The following is a 6881-nucleotide window of genomic DNA, read 5'->3' as shown; positions in this document are numbered from 1 at the left end:
CAGATTCTCAGAAGTCTTTCTCTGCATAGGATCCTCCTCTCTGGGGTTCTGCTCTGCAAATCTCATCTGCTTCGGGCTCTCCAAATGCCTGTATCTCTCTCCTCAACTCAGCAAGATTGCCATGCTCTGCTCGCGGTCTCCCTATTGGGCTACTTGGCTATTCCAGAAATGCAGGGCTGGTTTAATATTAGAAAATGTATTAATGCAGTTAACCACATTGCCATACTAAAGGAGGCATGATGATCTCAGTAGGCAGAAGAAAAAAATCAATGAAATCAGGAAATTCAATAACTGTCTGTTTTTAAAAATTTCAGCAAACTAGGAGTAGAAACTTCCTTAGCCTAATAAAAAAGTACCTACCCCCCACCCCCCAAAAAAGAACTATAGCCAACCTAATAGTTTTAAATACATAGCTGCAGCTGTAAATAGGGTGACCAGGTCTCACTGAGAAGGACACATCTGGGAAGAGATTTGGAGGATGTGAGAGAGGGAACCATGTGGATATCTGAAAAACAGTGTCAGAGGCAGAGGGAACAATCAAGGCAGCAGGAACAGTGTAGAGAGCACCTGCTGTGCTCCAGGAACAGGAAGGAGGCCCATGCGTCCGAAGTGCAGAAAGGCAGAGAGAGTGGCAGACGAATTCGGAGAAGCAATGGGGGTCACATGCCACTGAAGGTCTTGAGGTTTTACTCTGAGTGGGATGAGGATCTGGAGAATGAAGAGAAGAATGGAGAAGAGTGACATGACTTGTCTTAAATCAGTAGAAAAGATCTCTCTGCACATTGTGCTGAACATCAAGCGTAAGAAGGCAGGGCAGAGGCAGGAGAACCAGCGAGGAGGCTGCTTCAGGAGCCCATGTGGGAGATGACAGTGGCTTGGTCTAGCACATATCAGTGAGGGCAGTTAACAGCGGTGACACAACGCATATGTTGTCAAAGAGGAGCCAGCAGGTTTGCTCATGGATCTGATGAGGAACGTGAAACCAACCAGAGTCAAGATGACTCCAAGGTCATCAGTCTGAGCAGCAGGAAGGACAGGAGGATGGAGAAGACACACCCAAAGAGGGGTTCTATCCTGGTTGCTTCTGTGTACCCATAGGAGAGAGTGGCTAGGAACACTTAAAAACCCTCCCCCCGGGGCACCTGGGTGACTCAGTGGTTAAGCCTCTGCCTTCGGCTCAGGTCATGATCTCAGGGTCCTAGGATGGAGCCTCCCAACCGGCTCTCTGCTCAACGGGGAGCCAGCTTCCCCTTCTTCCCCCTCCTGCCTCTCTGCCTACTTGTGATCTCTGTCTGTCAAATAAATAAATAAAATCTTTCAAAAAAGAAAAAAAAACAACCCTCCACTCGGCCACAGAACATCGTTGTGTCTGTGTGATTAGCTCCTGGGGCAGCCCTTTGATTTGCACTGATCCAAAGCCAACTGGGACCCCGCAGGCAGCCTCTTCCCTTGTGTCAGCGGCTACAGCTGCTCACACTTCAGACCACTAGCAAGAGTGGGGGAGAGAGGACTACCCCATGAGGTTTCCTCCGTGAAAGAGGATTTAGGCTTAGGCTTTTGTCCTCTAATTCACAACACCGATTTGATAACATCTTATTTTAGAGATCCTTTGGAGTCACGGAATAACCACAGAATGCACAGGCTACTTTAAAATTGTTTATCAGATTTATCAGATTGTGGTGTCCAAAGTCCAGCAGTCAATTCATTATGTTGGCTTGACTCCCAAAAGTATTCAATGAATATTTTACAGAGTCCCTACTATGTGCCTCCATATGGAGAACCAAGTTAAAGCTTCATCGTAACACCAATCTGCTCACTGTGTGATTATCAACATTTTCTTACTTAATGCAACATCAAAATATCAGCCATTTGGGGCGCCTGGGTGGCTCAGTGGTTTAAGCCTCTGCTTCGGCTCAGGTCATGATCCTAGGGTCCTGGGATCAAGCCCTGCATCAGGCTCTCTGCTCAGCAGGGAGCCTGCTTCCTCCTCACTCTGTCTGTCTGCTTCTCTGCCTGCTTGTGATCTCTGTCTGTCAAATAAATAAATAAAATCTTTTTTTAAAAATCATACTTTTATTTTAAAATGGGTATCTTTTTATATTTTTATCCAAATGTTGCCCAAAAACCCCTCATGTTCCTCTATTCACTATAGTTGGAGGCTTCGTGTCTGCTCGTCAATAAGCCATTTACAGATTTTTCTCGAAGACCCATGACCAAGGCATGGAGCTACATTCGTCATGATACACATAGACTTTGAAAAAAAATAAAATGAATGACCGGGTTGGGGGGGGACAGTATTTAATTAATTAATTTAATTCTATCAAGGCCAACAGAAAATTCACTTGGACTCAGTTTTCTTCTTTCCTTTTACCATGTAATCAGACTGTGTTTTCAAGAAACATTCCCCTCGGGGCTCCTGGGTGGCTCAGTGGGTTAAGCCTCTGCCTTCAGCTAAGGCCATGATCTCAGGGGCCTGGGATCCGGCCCCACATCAGGCGCTCTGCTCAGCCGGGAGCCTGCTTCCTTCTCTCACTCTGTCTGCCTCTCTGCCTACTTGTGATCTCTGTCAAATAAATAAATAAAATCTTAAAAAAAAAAAGAAAAAGAAACATTCCCCTCCTCTTTTACCTGTGTTGAAGAAGAGGAAAATAATATTTGAGATCGATTCTGACTTTTCGGTCTAGGAAACTCCCTTCCCAGCAGCAGGTACCTGTTTGCAGTGAACCTGGAAAGCACACGCACAAAAACAGTGGAACCCATGGGTGGAAAAAGGTGACACAGACCCCTCTGTGTGCACAGTCTCTTCCAAAACCAAGTGTTGGCGTATCACTGTATAGTCCCAGACTCACCCTCCCCTCCCTGCAAGGGGAAGGGCAGAGCCCGGAAACACACGAAGAGACTCTCCACATCACTCCTCGTCAGAGAAATGCAAATCAAAACCGCAGCAAGATGTCACCTCACACCAGTCAGAATGGCTATCATCAAAAAGATAAGAGAGAATAAGTGCTGGCGAGGATGTGGGGGAAAGGGAACCCTTGGGCAGGGTTGGTGGGATTGTGAACAGGCATAGGCACTGCGAAAAATAGCAGAGAGGTTCCTCAAAAAATTAAAAATAGAGCCACCATACCACCCAGTAATTCACTTCTGGGTATTTACCCAAAGAAGACAAAGCACTCATTCAAAAAGAGAGATGTGCCCCTCTGTTAACTGCAGCATTATTTGTAAAAGAGTCAAGACACGGAAACAACCTAAGTATCCATCAACAGAGGAGCCGATAAGAAGATATCTCACACACACACACACACACACACACACACACACACACACACGATAGAATACATTCAACCATAAAAAACAAGATCTTGCCGTTCACAACAATGTGGATGGACCTTGAGGGTATTCTGCTAAGTGAAATAAGTCAGGCAGAAAACAACAAATACCACAGGATTGTGCTTATATGTGGAATCCAAACAAAACAAAGCAGATGAACACACAGAACCGAAGCAGACTCCTAAGTACAGAGAACAAACTAGCGTTTGCCAGAGGGGATGGGGTTGGGGGGATGAGTGACAAAGGCAAAGGGGATGAAGAGGGACAGACTTCCATTAAAAAATAAATACGTCGGGGCGCCTGGGTGGCTCAGGTGGTTAAGTGTCTGCCTTAGGCTCAGGTTGTGACCTCTGGCCCTGGGATCGAGCCCCACGTCAGGCTTCCTGCCCTGTGGGGAGCCTGCTTCTCCCTCTACCCCTCCCCTCTGCTCATAATCTCTCTCATGCTCTCTTGCTCTCTCAAATAAATTAAGATTTTAAATAAATAAATAATGCATCACAGGGATGAAAACTATACAGGAGAAAAGGAGGGGGAGAATCAGCAGAACACCCCCAAAATCTAAGCCTATGCAAACCTGAATGTTGGCACCTTTTCCTTCAGGGTATCCGTCCCCCTCAGCGAGTCCAGCGCTCCTTGACTGGACACAGACTGCGGGGTCCAGAAGACAGGACACAAGACCAGAGATTAAACCCAGTTGAATGAAATTTGCCAGCTGGGTGACTTGGGCAAGTCATCACTTACGTCTCTCGGTCTCAAATCTTCTCCTACAACATGAGGCTATTCTAATACTGCCTTTGTCCATCCCAGGGAGGTTCGTGAGACCCAAGTAAGAAAACCAAACAGGGAATTGCTTTGTGTGCAATGATGAAATGCAGGCTGGAAAAATGTAGTGTGTTATGCTATCACGGTTAGTCTTAGTCCTGCCACTGAAGGTGTGACCTTGGGAAAGTTACTAGGTTGTCTAAGCTTCCACGTCTGTAAGGCAGGGAAAATATGGCCTACCTCAGATGATTAAAATAGGGATTAAATAGATAAAACAGACACTTGGCTTTCCCAAGCCCAGGGGAGGGCTTCTCCTCCTAAATAAGAAGATAAGGAGTTGCTAAAGGAAAGCTCTGCATCCTGCCACCCTTTCTCCTTCCTTCTTCCTGTCTGGAACATAAGTATGAGGCCTGGAGGTGCAGCAGCCATCTTGCAACCATGAGACAAGAGGCTTTAGAATAAAGGCTTCTGCTGAAAGACCCGCGGATCCCCTTACCCAAGAATCCAACACTGCCACTGGATGCAATCAGCAAGAGGTTCTTTATTGTTACGCAGGCGCCTGTGGGTGGTCAGCGCGCGCCTGCGGGTGGTCAGCAGCTCCTGCTAGCTGAGCACACCCGGCTGGGGTGGTGCCGGGTTTTTATAGACAGGTACAAACAAGTTTTGGGTGGGGCGCAACTGATTGGTTGACAGTTAGAACTTTTGAAAAAGGCATACGTGGAGTTTGCTGATTGGCTTTGGGGACCCGCACGCGGGAAGAGAGAGGCGGGAAGGGGGAACAAGCTGATTGGTTCTGAGGGCCCACGTGCGGGAGGAGAGAGGCAGGGAGGGGGAACAAGAAGGGGGAAGGTAGGAATGCCATCATGGCGTCTTCTATTATTTCTATAAGCCAAGCAGTTACAGAAGGGCAAAAGAGCAATTAATAAGCAATTAATAACCTAATTTATGCCTAAAAGCCAGCGGTTCACAGAAAAGCAAACAAGCGGTTAGTTATCCTATCTGTCTACTAAGGGAGGGGTCTTTCACTGCTAAGGATGGAAGAACAGAAAGTGGAAACAAGCCAAGTTTCTGGTGATCCCTGATACTAGTCCCAGGACATTTCCTCTGAACTTTCTGCTACAGAAGAGAAAAATTGCTTTTTAGTGGCACCAGCCTGTAAAGTAGGGCTTTCTGTTGTTTATATCCACTATACATCCCAAACAGATACACTGTCTAAATTTTTTAAAAGATTATATTATTTATTTCGAGAAAGAGAACATGCAAGCAGGTTTGCGGGGGCAGGGGGCAGGGAGAGATGGAAGGAAAGAGAGGGAAGTGGACTCTCCACTGATCGCAGAGCCTGATGCAGGGCACAACCCTGAGATCATGACTCAAGCTGAAATCAAGAGTCTGACGCTCAACCGACAGAGCCACCCAGGCTCCTCTGTCTTAACTTACATTAAGTCTGGTCTCTACAGAGCACAGGTATGGGACAGGGCCTTCGCATGCGGCTTTTACCGTGTTGGCTGAGACAGCTAAAATAAATAAAGTTTGAAATTGAAGTTTAAGGACTGGATGAAAAATGTTAACCATGAGAACTCTGAGAAATTTGAGAAGCCTCATACATTTCACAGATGATGAAAATTGCTGTGTTATTGTTAAAATAAAGAAGCTCGTAAGTCAAAAAGTACCTCTTGCAAATACTTTTCTTTTTTTTTTTTTTTTAAAGATTTTATTTATTTACTTGTCAGAGATAGAGGGAGAGAGAGCGAGTGAGCACAGGCAGACAGAGAGGCAGGCAGAGGCAGAGGGAGAAGCAGGCTCCCTGCTGAGCAAGGAGCCCGATGTGGGACTCGATCCCAGGGTGCTGGGATCATGACCTGAGCCGAAGGCAGCTGCCCAACCAACTGAGCCACCCAGGCGTCCCGTCTTTCTTTTTTTTTTTTAAGATTTTATTTATTTATTTGACAGAGAGAGATCACAAGTAGATGGAGAGGCAGGCAGAGAGAGAGAGGGAAGCAGGCTCCCTGCCGAGCAGAGAGCCCGATGCAGGACTCGATCCCAGGACCCTGGGATCATGACCTGAGCCGAAGGCAGCAGCTTAACCCATTGAGCCACCCAGGCGCCCTGCAAATACTTTTCTTAAAAGTAAATGAATATAGAAGTACCTGGGTAGCTCAGTCATTAAACATCTGCCTTCAGCTAAGTTCATATCCCAGGGTCCTGGAATTGAGTCCTGCATTAGGCTCCCTGCTCAGTGGGGAGTCTGCTTCTCCCTCTCCAACTCGACCCTGCTTGTGTTCCCTCTCTCACTATCTCTCTCCATCAAATAAATAAACAAAATCTTGAGGGTGCCTGGGTGGCTCAGTGGGTTGAGGCCTCTGCCTTCGGCTCAGGTCATGATCTCAGGGTCCTAGGATTGAGCCCCACATAGGGCTCTCTGCTCAGCGAGGAGCCTGCTTCCTCCTCTTTCTCTCTCTGCCTGCCTCTCTGCCTACTTGTGATCACTGCCAAATAAATAAATAAATAAATCTTTAAAATAAATAAATAACATCTTGAAAAAAATTAAAAAGTAAATGAATAGAACAAAAGGAGTACAAGACTCTCACCATGAAAATTACAAAACACGACAAACCAGAAAGTAGATTAGTGGTTCCCAGGCTGGGGCTTGAGGTGGCTGGGGGTTAAGGCTAAGGGATGGGCACTACTTTGGGGGCTGATGAAAATGTTCTGGGAAGATGGTGGAGATGCCCAGACAACTTTGTGAATATAAGCGCCACCCCCAGAAATGTGCACTTTAAAAGGGTGAG

Source organism: Mustela nigripes, chromosome 11 (genome assembly GCF_022355385.1).
Source record: "Mustela nigripes isolate SB6536 chromosome 11, MUSNIG.SB6536, whole genome shotgun sequence".
NCBI classification, from domain to species: Eukaryota; Metazoa; Chordata; class Mammalia; order Carnivora; family Mustelidae; genus Mustela; species Mustela nigripes.
The sequence above is the reverse complement of the archived record's forward strand: the minus strand, read 5'-3'. Positions refer to the sequence as shown.